This window comes from Equus przewalskii, chromosome 22 (assembly GCF_037783145.1).
Source record: "Equus przewalskii isolate Varuska chromosome 22, EquPr2, whole genome shotgun sequence".
Classification (NCBI taxonomy): Eukaryota; Metazoa; Chordata; class Mammalia; order Perissodactyla; family Equidae; genus Equus; species Equus przewalskii.
In genome coordinates this window covers 31,489,267-31,501,399 of record NC_091852.1, presented here as the reverse complement: position 1 = coordinate 31,501,399, position 12,133 = coordinate 31,489,267, and the positions used below count along the sequence as shown (strand labels likewise).

General features: G+C 37.4%; 1 long non-coding RNA gene across 1 annotated transcript; it reads left to right on the top strand.

The window, feature by feature from the left end:
- Positions 1 to 710: 710 nt before the first annotated feature.
- On the top strand, positions 711 to 5,907 carry LOC139078752 (uncharacterized). The gene is made up of 3 exons (XR_011531799.1): positions 711 to 2,065; positions 3,498 to 3,584; positions 4,364 to 5,907. It is a non-coding gene; the product is annotated as an uncharacterized lncRNA (long non-coding RNA).
- The last annotated feature ends 6,226 nt before the right edge of the window (positions 5,908 to 12,133 follow it).

The following is a 12,133-nucleotide window of genomic DNA, read 5'->3' as shown; positions in this document are numbered from 1 at the left end:
TAATCTTCCTCAAAAAAAAAAAAAAAGAAAAGAAAGAAAGAAAAACACATAAAGCAAAAGGAAAGGAAGGATAAAAGAGGGGAAGAAGGAATGAAATGGCAATGGAAGGAGATTGTTCAACTTAGAGAACAGAAAAGGGGAAGAAAAAAGTACTGAGACCCATTGGCAGTGTGTCATCAGCAGTGTATCACAGGCGGTGTATAAGCGATAGAATGTTCTGGCTCCTCTATATACTATCTTGTCCTTATGATCCATGTGATAAGTTAATTCCAACAGCGGCTGTGGATTCACCAGCTTGATGAAGAGTGGAAACCTTCATTTTTAAGATCATCCAGCTTTCTACCTTGGTTCTGACTCCACTCTCATGTGAACCTTGTTTCACCCTGATCTCTTCTGCCAAATGGAATTGTGAATACTAGAATATTTGTGTGTGATAACTACATTTCTCATTGTAAATTATTACATCTGTTGTTTCTGAGTTACTGGTTGTGAATCATCCTCCAGTAGTGACCAATACTGTGTTTACTGAGCCAACACACTAGGGCCAAACTCCAGACTGTGGTGATCTGACCAATGTCCCGCTCCCAGGTGTCCAGTCTGACCACTAGCCTCATCACATTTTCATTATGACCCAGATTTTTGCATCACAGCTTATTATCATTACTGTAGTTATTAACATCATAAAGATGAAAGGTTAGCATTGGCTAAGTGCCTACTGTGTACAGGTACAGTGTAATGTGCTTTATCCATGCTCTTATTTGTACTTCAAGCAACCTTGTTAAGTGGTAATCTTCAAAGGATGGCCTTCTAAATTGGAAAGTTGTTTTCATCAGTCAATTTTCAGGATCCACTTGGAGTCACAAGGACAGAAGAGATGCCTGCCTTGTTAATCTGAACAGCAAGATCAACTCTATCATAATGCGTTGACAGATGTCCCTTCTAGATTTGTCTCACATCTAAGAGGCCAGAATTATTCCCCATTTTATAGAAGAGAAAAATAAGTGTTAAAGTACTAAACTAAACTTGCTCATATTAAAAAATCTAGTTAGTGACAGAGCTGGGATTTTTGCCCAGGTCTGCCTGACAACAGTTTGTGCTTATTTCCTCTGGGATATGTTTACTTCCTAACTTTTAGTAAGCAACGTATTAGTTTTGCATATAACCAACTAACTACTTAACTAACTGGACAAGCATGCATTCCTAAACCGTTAAGTATAGTGAAGTCTGCCTGTGGGAAACTTTGGAAGTCTGCCTTTGGTTGTGAATTCTGAAAATACCACCTGTAACTTAAATATTTGCACATGTAGAAAGTGAGTCATGACTGTGGGAAAATTCTCCCCCATTTACTGTTTGGATTCTATCAACTTAGTATGAAAACTCTTCTGGCTTCCTCAAGGCCTCATCCATCCGCACCCTGGAGAACCTGAAGTTCTTCCTCTACAGATAGAGGGATGAAGTGGCTGAGAGCCTGGAGAGGAACTTGGGATCCTACAGAGAAGTGAGAGTTTGGAAGAATAGAGGACAGAAAAGACAGACTTGACCAGCTAAACAGTATGGCCTAAACAAAGTTATCAACAGACTGGTGGATTCCTGTAAGTAATTAAAGAATAATGTTCAAGAATAGGAAAAGTGGAATCCATATAATGACTGTTTCTGTGCCAAATAGACTACTGATGACAAAATCAGTCTAGGATGGCAGGTCTCTGCCAGATCAGAGGTTTGAACGTTTCTTGTAAACCACAAAATGTCTCCCTGTAATGACGGGATTGCAAACAGTGGTCCCTATGCCAGTCTCCACATTTTTTCATACTTCTGTCTCAGGCTTCTCTTGACTAAAAATCCAAGCCCTGTTGACGCTCAGAAGTCTATTAGTTTTAAGTATTTAAAGAGTCCAGCTGAATCAACAGGTCAGTGAATGGACTCTGAGTGAGGATGGAAGCCCAGGAATTTCCTCATAACCAGCAGTCACTTGAACTCCTCAGTAAAACGTGCCATTGCTGTGATCTCTGAAGGTACCTAGTTGAGCACAATTGTATTGGATGAGAGAACAATGCCCTACAAAAAGGTAAGTTGACCTACCTATTGGAGGTTGATGCAAAATTAGAATTTAAATTTCCTGCAACATAGAAATAATTGCGAAGACATTTCTCTCTAAGGCTTGTGTCTTGAACCTAAAGGAATTATGTATTTCACTTGACTGGATCCTTGAGCAATATCAAAACAAAATCAGACAGCATTAAACTTTCAATTAAAATGTTAGAAGCCCTGTGTTTGGCAAGGCTAAATATTTGAACTTTCTCTAACTATCAGGGACTAGTTTGACCAACTCAAGATCAGATAGAAAATGATAAAGAACCTTCTTTTTAGGAGTATGTTCTCTCTATAATAAACTAACCAAGTATATTCCCATGCAGAACCCTATAAGGCTGTCAGCGATGTAAGAAGCTAAGGATAACATCATGCACTGTACTGCCAATCCCTCAGGAAGCAGAAAACATGCACCCACAGAAGTAAAAAGCAATGACTTAAGGGAAAGTCATTTCTTTCTGCTTTAATCTTGATTGAAGTCTGTTTTCATTTTCTGTGAAGATGCTTCGATCTGGCAATGTCACTCTAACACTACACCAATGGGTTATAAATGAGCCAGAATCAAAGAGGAAAAAATTATACAGGAGACTCTCAACTTGTCTGTTCTTCCTGCTTTATAAATAAGCCAGATCACCACTACAAACCTATTAAGGCTGAAATACACTCAAGAAATAATAATCCATCCTTCTGAAGACATTTCTAATAAACAATACAGCAAATCTTACAGATAATAATTAAATCTAGTCATTAGTAGTGGCCATCTATGGTGAAAGTGACATATTAAAATTTTTTTTTCCCAAAATGTGAAAGGATCAAGCCAAGAACATAGGAGTCCTTTCTGAAATTACAATTCTCTATTAGATCTTACTTTTAAAAAAGAATTTAAAATTCCTAGTCTTTTCTTAGTACTAAGTTTCTAGCACCGCCTCAAGTTGTATGTGTCCTATGAGGTAGTATACAAATCATATCAATAACTTATAATGATTTCACATTGCTAACCTTCCTGAAAATATGGTGCATTCTACTTCATTCTGAGTTGAAGTTCCATCCAAATTCCTAGCACAAGCAAAATCATACAAGTATATGTTCACTCAATAAGCATTTATTGAGTATCTGCTATATGTTTAGCAGTATACTAGGCATTGGGAATACGCACGAACTCATAGTTTGTGGGAGTAGACAGTCATATAAGCAAGTACAATGGATGCAGAATGTTCTGTACTGTATAAAGTGCAGACCTAAGTGACCTTAACTATTGGAAAGGGTGTCACCTAGAATCTCCCCTAAGCTTCAACAGCCCTTATCATCTCTTATAACCACTGAAAGGAAATCTAACTAAGAAAGAGTTTGTGCTACCCTAAAGAAATCTAAGAAATAAAGAGTTCCTTCTTTTCATCATGCGGCAACAGAATATCCAACTGATGTCTTAAAGATGTGCCAAGAAGGCTGTCTCACCATCATGGAAAAACGTGAGCTCCGTCTTCTTTTACCCACTGGTAAGTCCCCTCCATTCTTTCAGGTCTCCTTCCTATCATTAGTCATTCTTCCTATTTTTATAAACGTTGATCCAGAGAACTCGTTGAGATGACACAAGAGCAATACATCTCAGATCTCCTCTCTGGGAACATTATCTGGTAAGGATACAGAATAAAGACAGAACAGGACACTGACCTCTTTTTGCCAAGTCGAGATACTAAGCCCTTGCAGTCGGTGGAGTCCATGTCAAAATAAGATCCCCTTTCCTCTCTGATCATAGATCTGGCTGTCTCACCCATCCATCCACCCTGCTTTGCAGTAAGGCTCTGTTGCAGGTACATCTGCCTTTTTACTGAAGTAAGATGGAGGGTCAGCTTTTGAGATTTAGGAGAGGCGTAAGGGTGATGGGAAATAGCTGTCTCAGTTGACCAGGAGTGTATATAGGTAATTCTCAGAGCCCATTGAGATTTGTGGTCATAAATTTAAAGTATTCACGATTCGGTCCCTCCAAATTGGCCCTAGTATTCTTTGCAAATACCTGGATTTTTCCGCCAGCTTTGTCATTCTTCAATTCCTGTCACACATCATGAGAAAGGTGGGAACATTTGGGAAGCTAGCTTTCTCTTGTGCTCATATAGCTGTGTAATATCATAAAGGAGTTAGTCTGTAGCCCTCAGCAAGCCGTTTTTACTTTTGCAAAATGCTTCATCTGTTAAATACAAGTAATAGTTCCTGCTATGCCATCTCACTATCATTCATGGATCTTATAATCTTTTATTCTGTACTTACTGTATTCCAGGTACTATGTCAGGACACAATGAGAAATCCATTAGGCACATGAAGAAATAATAAAATGTGCCATATGCCACACACGCCAGCACTGTGGAAGCACATTGCTATGATTGGGAGACTTCCAAATTCAAATTATATTTGTCTTGAAAGTTAAGTAGGTAATATTTGAGTTGAGTCTTAAAGGAAGAATAGGATTCCATCAGTGGAGAAGGGATCAATATAAACAAAGGCATGGAAATCAAATATTTTATTCAGATGATAGCAAATAATTGACTATAATTGAATACCTGGGTGAGGGCAGGCGAAGTCAGGAAGTAAAAGATGAGGCTACAAATGGAGGTTGAAAATTGAATGCCTTACTTTGCATGGTGATAGTTTATTATATATAGTATAATAGAAGGATTATATTACATATATTGCTTATACATACATATATTTATATAATATATGAATCTATGATTTAGGAAATTTTATTTTATTTTATTTTTTAATATTTCAGTCTCTTTATTCTAGTCCAACTCTTTTTTTTTTTTTTTGAGGAAGCTTAGCCCTGAGCTAACTGCTGCCAATCCTCCTCTTTTTGCTGAGGAAGCCTGGCCCTGAGCTATCATCTGTGCCCATCTTCCTCTACTTCCTATGAGGGACGCCTGCCACAGCATGGCGTGCCAAGCAGTGCCATGTCCCCACCTGGGATCTGAACTGGTGAACCCTGGGCCACCAAGAAGCTGAATGTGTGGACTTAACCACTTTGCCACTGGGCCGGCCCCTAGGAAATTTTAAATATTTTGAAAAGTTAAACTCAAAATGTTTGGAAAATATTCAAACTTTCTAAAAAAGATGCATTCCATTATTTTGCATTTTGGGAAGATATATGACATTGCAAAAGATGGATTAAAGGAGAAAAATAAGCAACAGGGATAGTAATAAGAAGGTTATCCCAATAGAATTGCTGTGAGGATACAGAGGGAGACACTGGGTGTGTTTTTTAAGTGTAAATCATCATTATTACTAGACCTTAGCATTCTGGATTTTATGCAATGGTCAATGATTTTTTTTTAAAAAACAGTGTTTTCAAAGATGAAGATTAAATGGAAACATATTTGATTACTGCTCATGCTCAAGAGAGTCTGTGGATGCTCCCTCATTCAACCCTATTCTCCATAAATTGTTTCTTAGGCTAGCCAAAGTATTTCTGAGGATAATGGCATTTCTGACTTTTGACAATTCATGAAGAAATCAAAACAGTTAAAAAGAATGTTGAAGTACATGTATATGCAAAGGCTAGATGAGTACATATATAAATTATAATAGCTGTGTTAGGGTAGAAGGCCTAAAAATTAAATCTCACTTTCTCTTTCCAAGTCTTAGTCTCTGAGCCTCAGTTTCCCCTTCTGTCAGAGGAGGCTACCAGTAACACCTTGCTCATAGTGTTGATGAGAAATAACTGGGTTAATATTTTGAAAGCATTAGAAGAGTGTCTGTGGAAGTGCTCCATAAATATTTGACAAAGTATGATGTAATGTTTCGGCAACAGTGTTATAAATATGTCTGAATATATGAAAATAAATATCCTAAACTCCCTCTTTTATGGATGTCATTAATTTTATTTCACTATCTTTGACTAAAAAAACAACTCTATCATGGTTATCTCTTGGGGGACAAACAGGGAAACTGGACAAAGGGGTAACTGGATGAGAAGGATATTTCTCACTGTAACTTTTGTGTACATGTCTGTGTTTTTATATATATTTCATTTTTGAACATCACTGCAATAACTATTCAAAGAAGTAAAAGTAATAGAAGAAGTAGTGCTTAACATTTATTGAGCTTCTAACATTGAGTCATATGTGGAATTAGGCACTTTATGTGTATTTTTTATACTTAATTTTTTACTTAATTTTTATACTTAATTATTGCAAGTTATCTATCTATCTATCTAGATTGATCTCTCTCTCTCTCTAGAGAGAGAGAGTGTGTGGAGCGGAGGAAGAGTTGGGAGAGAAAGTGATGAGAATGTGAAACTAATTGTCCTCAACAGAAGGGTGGGTTCCAGAGAGAGTGGATGGAAAAGATCCTGGGGAGAGGGCTTCAGGGAAGAGATGAAAACCTAGTGAAGAATGGATTATGTGTGTGTTTAGATGGGTCTTGAGACAGATTTGTAGAGTTTCTTGACACTTGTAGTGTCACGAGTACAGCAGAATGGTTTCCATTCTGACATGAGCAGCGAGGTCCTGGACTTCGGGGGCGGGGGCTTATGGACAGGGTGAGGGATGGATGACTTGGTGTAACCTGTGGAGAATGATGTAGCAATATTATGTGTCTCAGTGAATACCACTGTGGACAGCCATTATTGAGCACTTGATCCCTACTACAATCCCATTGCTTTGGTGCTCTGTAAACCCAGAACTTAAGCACATCTTGGGGAAAGGAGGGGAAGAAACTCCAAGGTGACTGAGAGTAAGTTTCTGCCATCCAGATAGAATGAAGCACAAAATAGAAATTGTTCAATTATAGACAATTATAGAAAATAAACATATTCCTTGTGCGTTTGAGTTGTGGATTGAGATTCATCTCTGCTACATATGTTCAATGATCTTTAGATTAATAATTTAACCATGTAATACTACTCTTTAACACCATTTGAATCAAGAAATTATGGGTTTACACACATTGGACATTTTTATTTGGAAAGATTCCTTCGTCATCTAATGCTTCATTTTACAGGGAGGAATCTAAAATACAAAGAGAAAATATACTTTCCCAAGATCACTTAGAAAATTTGTATATAAAATATTTTCAAATTATTTTAGGTGAAGTAAGCTTTCCCTTGCCTATAAACAGCTCCTTTGTCTACCCTCAGATGCTTGAAATTCCAGTTTTTTATAAGAATACGTGGATGGGTAAAAGAAGTCTAAAAGAAATACAAATCTAACCAATTGTTTTCCATAGGTTTATGAATATTCCAACAGAAAGGGAAGCCAGAGAAAAGAGAAAATCATTTAATTAAACATTAATTTCATTTGCTGTCAGCACCAAATATGAGTATCAGTGGTTTGAGCCACAACAGAATTATCAACATATTTAACCAGACAGGATTTTTTTGAGATTAAATAAACATGAAGGAAAGAAAGCCATAAAATATTTATGAATGGTGAGAATAAAAGTCAGTATCCTAGAGTTTCAGAGGTGATAAAAACAATGTTTCCAGGAGTAGACAGAGCAGGCTTCATAGAGACAATGGGGTTTTACCCAGGCTTAGAGAGATATTGGTCTGAATGGGCCTAGAGAGTAGGAACAGGCAGTCCGTGTAAGAAAAATGATTGCAGGAGGAAATAGAGCCTGTTGTGAAAACAGAGAGGATACTTATCATTCACCAGGAAGCTACCCCATGAACATTTACTGAGTGTTGTATTCATTTTATTCTTTCAGGTTGCAAGCAAGAGACATACCCAGACAATCTCCTGTAATGGGGTTTGTTTTATTTTAAGCATTTGTTTTTCTCTAGAATTCCCCTGGGGACCCTGTTTTCTCTCTACATATTTCTGTTATCTTCGTCTCTGCTTTCCTGGGTCTCTCTCTCTCCACCCTCTGCCATCCTGGAAGGTGGAGGTGAGGGGCAGCAGAGAGAGGAATAAAATATTGGTGAACACATTTTTTCTTTTGACCTTGAGGTGTTCACAGTTTCCTAAGAAGGAAAGATGAAGAAAACCCACTATGATACATTCTATAATGGAAGACAGCAGAGAGTGCTATGGGTTCAACAAGAAGGGCCCATTGTTCAGTCTGGGGAGTTCAGGAGGGACCCATGAGTTCATGGGTAGATTTCTGGAGAACATATCTATGAGCCAAGTCTTAAGTATGGGCCAGCAAGGTCAAGATTTGTAAGACTGCAGGCAGAGGAAAGATTATGGACAACAGCATGCATGGTTCATCGTAATATGCATTAGAGAACTGTAGTAATCTGCTATTTCTAGATTATAAAGTGAAAGAAGTAGCAACCAGGTAATAATTGGGCTTGTGTGCCCTGCAATGGATTTGTACTTGTCTTACAGGCAGTGTGTTGCCATTGGAAGGTTTTAAGCACCAGAGCATAGAATTGCATTTCAAAGTATTATATTTTTGTGTGGATGGAGGATGAGTATCAGAAAGGAAAAGATGAAGAGTTGAGTAATGTAAAACATGCTATGTAATATTTCTTAATTCTGTGGACTTTATGCTACTTTCCCTTGTTTAGCCTGTGTCCTGGAATCATCTCCCAGTGCTACGTTGCATTAGGCAAGATGGTAAAAAAAATATCGTCAGAGAAGGGAGAGCAGGATAGAGATATGGGGCAGAGAAAATCTCTTTTCTCTTGACCCCTGGGTGTTGCACTGCAGAGTGGACCAGCTATCTTTCAGTGATGGCGTTAGGGTGTCAGATCTTTTTGTCATCATGATACTTCCATCCCTGAAGAAAGCTACAGTCAGCACCCCTACATTATTGAAAAGGATGAGCTTCCTGTGCAACTAGTGCAAAATGCACAATTTAGTTTCATTTGTGTGCAATAGAATTTATCATCACAGAATACGAAAGTCAGCAATACCACATAGATCTCAATGCCAAAATCTTGTCATAATCTGCAATTGATAACATACAAATATCAAATGATCATCCCAGGAAAATTTTATCAAAATCCCTGTTAGACTTGTTGAATTGAATGGTAGCATTTTAGAGGGACAAAAGTAACTATAATAGGCATATGCTGATGAAAGAGCCATTAGCAAATCCTTGAAGGGTTTGTGAAACCTCAAATTTCCTCAGCACTATTTCTCACCTTATGTGGCACAACTTTTGAGGTCGTTGAACTTGTTTGGTTTGCAAATTAGGAGGATGTAAGGACAGGTCATTCATTAAAATAACTCCAAAATGAGTTTGCCAGATTTTATTAAATTTTATTCTTCATGGTAAAAATATTATAAAAATCAGTTGTAAAATCAGTACATACAAGAATCGGTATAGTTATATTTTGATATATTGTGATCCTGACACGATAGATGTCAGGATAATGCAGCCAAAATAAACTTGTTAATGAGAAAAAAAGAATAGCAATGGATGGTTTTTTTTACTTGGGTTAGGATGAATTTACTGGCTAACATTTTGGATAACTTTGGATAACTCTGGAACATTCCATTCAACTTGGTTTTCACTGGCTGCTTAATATAGTTCAGTGAATGCCGTAGGCTTTCCAATATCACTAGACAAAAATGAAGAAATGGATTGTCTAACTACTAGTTCAGACAGACATACGGAGGGCAGTCAGTAATGCTGATTCAAGATACAGATTTTAATCCCTCTAAACAGGATCTTAATGCGCATTCCTCATGGTTGCATGTTAGAATGTTCTTTTTCTTTTTTGTATGTTTTCCAAGGAGAAAGCTGAGATTATTCTGACTATGAGAGGATGTCTGCTTTGCCAACAGTTCCTATTCCACAGGGAAAGGGTGGAATGACATTGTGTAAAACTCCACCAGCTCTGGTCTCATTTCCATATGGAGCTTCAAATAGCCCCTTCCTGACTGCAGCTGGTGATGCCACGAGAGGCTTCGCAAAACTCCAATTAAAGGACCAGAGTGGGGATTTGGAGAAATGCAGCCCTTCAACTCGTCATAAGTGGTGTTGCACTCCAGTTCATAGAACTAAGTGAAGCTGATTTATTATTTTTGTGTCAAAGTAGCACCAGACTTGGTCTGGTGAGAGAGAAAAGAGGCCAAATCAATAGTTCTTCTTTTGAGGCGGTTTTTTTTGGTTAAATAAACCGAAAAGTTAGAAGGACCACAGAGGATACACAATTTAATTATCTGAGTCACTTTTAACAGAATTCTCCATCTTCCCTTCTCAGCTTCACTGCACTAAAGGAATGCCTTCCTCTGAAGTCTGTATTTGGCTCGTGAATCTCAAACATCAAAAGTCATAGGTGAATCAGGACATCATCTTTAGAGTTTGTTTTTAACCCTTTGGTCCAATATTTTACATTTTCATATATAAAATAATGTACATCTGCACTTGTATACATTTATATACATTGTGTGTGTATATAAATATACATTTACATTTATAATTCTTTCCAGCATGGGTCTGAAATATAATAGATGGTCAACAATTAATTAACTAGACCAGAAACATTTGAAGCAATTATCACTATAACAAAAACTAAATCACCTACTTCCTTTGAATCTTACAAATAATTTGCTTAACTTAGAGTATATCTGATCTACACATACGTTTCTGAAATAATAAATATATTTCTGGGCTTATTAAGCTTTACAAAAGGGGTGCTTTTCTTGAAATCTCGAATGCTTACAATGAATCCAGGAAAATAATATTTAAAGCAAACTTAGATTGTTAAAAAAGAAACTTGAACTAGTTTTTTTTTTTTTTTAACATTCTCATTTTTAGTGGGAAGTTTGTCTTAATCTTTTATACTTGCTTGCGTTGTTTAGATAAGCACACATGGTTTGCCTGGAGTAGATTTATTTTGGGTTGGGTCATAGAATGGGTGAGGTATAAAACATTCATAGGGAAGGAAATGATGGTGGTAATATTATGATAAGGAACAAAAGTGCTAAAGTTCATTTTTAATATTCACAGATGTGTGGCCATCTTGATAAAAATGATCCCCAAAGTTTTATTAGAGGACTGTGCTATGCACTTTTTTCTTTGTGTTTTCACATGTAAGAAAAAAAAAATAGCTGCAAAAACCCCTTGGATTGATCTGTTTCTTCTTGGCTGTGGAAACTTACATGAAATATTATCAACAGGCAGCCAAATCCCACAAAGCTATTACCTTTGAGGACTTGTCTCAGGGTGGTACTGCTCCTGGCAGAATTTCTCCACGTCTAGTTACCATTTGCAGATTTCATGCAACTTTTATCAGGGTGTTTCAGTAAAAACAAGATGATCATATTAGTGAGTGTGTATAAGAGAAAAGGGCAGCTTCAGAAAACTCAACTCTAATCCTTCTAGATACAGTCTCCAGCTGGGCTTGACAAGGAGTCATGTGCCATATCAGGAGGGGAGATAGCAGTTGCACTTAAGATGGTTTTGTTTGAGTCAAATGATCAGGCCTCTCCTGTTTTATCTTAAACTTGTAGAGATGGTTTATGTTTCTGATGAGGGCAGCCAAATAATGCAGTGGTAATCCAAGCCTGTTTATCCTCCGGCAATGGGGTATGTTACATTATACTTTACCTTTCAACCCCAAGCGATGATCTAAGTTATAAGGTGTTATGTGCCTCCACCGAACTCAGGTCCATCTTTCAGATTAGTTTTGGAAACCTCAGAAACCTCACCTTTGCAATGGCTCTTCTGTCTGGTGTTTGGAGGAGGTGAGTTTGTGGTAAGGTTCAGTGAGTTACCATGGCCACTTACATTTTCACTCTTTTTCCCCCCTCCTCCAGTTGCTTTAATGCATGGTATAACCACCGTTGAGCTCATTATCTTTTTCAAACTGTTATCCCCTCTGTAGTCTGATTCTTAGTTGGTGGCACCAATTTCCATTAGCTTTTCAAACTACAAAACTGGGGTTCATTGTTTCTTCCCACTCACTAAGAGTTTCAACTCTAGTTCCATTTTCCTTCTCTGACTCTGTTCCCCTCATTTGTTTCCCTTAGCTTGTTCAATATAAGATTCATTAGAAGAGAATTAAGTCCTCTTTGAAAGAAAAGAGGGTTTCTATAACTAAGCTATTTTTCATGAAAACAGAAGAAAAAAGTAAAATAAAAGGGAAAAGAACCTCATC